The sequence below is a fragment of the Octopus bimaculoides genome, chromosome 3 (assembly GCF_001194135.2).
Source record: "Octopus bimaculoides isolate UCB-OBI-ISO-001 chromosome 3, ASM119413v2, whole genome shotgun sequence".
Lineage (NCBI taxonomy): Eukaryota > Metazoa > Mollusca > Cephalopoda > Octopoda > Octopodidae > Octopus > Octopus bimaculoides.
The window spans coordinates 42080109-42081681 of record NC_068983.1 but is presented as its reverse complement, the minus strand read 5'-3'; the positions used below and the strand labels follow the sequence as shown (position 1 = coordinate 42081681).

Sequence of the window (1573 nt, the reverse complement as noted above, 5' to 3'; positions counted from 1 at the left end):
TTTCATAAGCGTGGCACAGGTAAGTTGCGGGGACGTAAACACCAACACCGGTTGTCAAGCGGTGGTGGAGTACAAATACAGACACAAAACCACACGCATACACACACACACACACACACACACACACACACACGTTCAACGAGCTTCTTTCAGTTTCCGTCCAGCAAATCCACTCATAAGGCTTTGGCTATAAGGAACTTATCCGAGGTGCCTCGCAGTGGGACTGAACCCAGAACCATGTGGAAGGGATACTAACTTCTTGCCACACAGCCACGCCTGCACATTATAAACATACAAATAATATGTGTCAATATAATTTGTCTCATATTTATGCATTAATTCAAAAAAATTCCGAGTGAGAGAGAGAGAGAGGGGGAAGTAGATTCTGTGACGTTCATGCTTTTCCTTACTTGAATCGTTCATGCTTTTCATAACTTTTCTTAACTTGAATTGTAAATTCAACCGAAATGAGCTTTCAGTAAAGCGTCACATGACGTCAGCTCTCAGAGATGTTATCTTGTGTTGACTTGTTCAACAACATTTTACGAGTAAACTGATATCAGTGACCTTTGATAAGCGAATAAAATTAACAAAGAAACATCATATAATAAAAGTATTTTACAAGCAGCCATTCCTGTCAGTAGCACGATGGCCGAGTGGTTAAGGCGTTGGACTTAAGTTCCAATGGACAAGTGTCCGCGTGGGTTCGAACCCCACTCGTGCTAGATGTACGGTGTATTTTTTTTTCTTTTAGTTTCTCGAATTGTAAAACGTCCACATATATATTTTTTTATTCATTTCATTTAGATCAGACATAGGCAATCTGTTTGAGACATGGCTGATTTCGGTGGAAATTGAACTAAGAACGTACAATTTAATTCCGGAACGAATGCCAGCGCGCTAACGATTTTATAAGCTCGTCGCCTTTAATGCAGGGATTTGTTATTATATCGATGTAAAGTTATAGAAATGATTATGTAGATGGAAGAAGTTTTTTGTGTTGCCTTGGCAGACAGTTTGAGTCACAAAGCTCAACTTCTTTGGCTATTTCATGCCTGTGTTTTATTAGAAATTGAATTTATATAAAAAGCAATATTCGTAGCCACTTCAACATGGATGTCCGTTCGAACGGACTCTACTGCGATTTTTTTAATCCCAAGAAGACATCTCTAGTTGATCAACGATGCAGAACTGCATCCGATAAATTGCGAGCATGGGGATCGGACCCCTACCACCTTCTAGCGATGGGACCAACAGACCAGTACTGGTTTCGGGCTATTTCTGCCACTTTTCAGTACTGGACTGCTAGGGGAGATGTCCTCTTGAGGTTAAAAAATCGCAGTAGAGTCCGTTCGATTTATTGTCATTGAGGCTTACTGCTCTAATGGTTAAGGTCTGTCTCCTACCCTTCGAACTGTCTGGCCTGCTAAGATCTGCCTGAAGATTTCTCCCCCTCCAGCATAGCTCTCCTGGTCAATGGAGAACACAGGCACTTCACCGCGACAAGGCACTTGTTGAATTGGCCGTTGACTACACAGTAGTTCTTCCGCCCTTTGAAGGGAGGTAGGGAGGG

General features: G+C 42.0%; 1 non-coding gene across 1 annotated transcript; it reads left to right on the top strand.

Moving 5' to 3' along the window:
- The first annotated feature begins 642 nt into the window (after positions 1–642).
- Trnal-uaa (transfer RNA leucine (anticodon UAA)) lies at positions 643–725 on the top strand. Its single transcript has one exon. It is a non-coding gene; the product is annotated as a tRNA-Leu (tRNA).
- The last annotated feature ends 848 nt before the right edge of the window (positions 726–1573 follow it).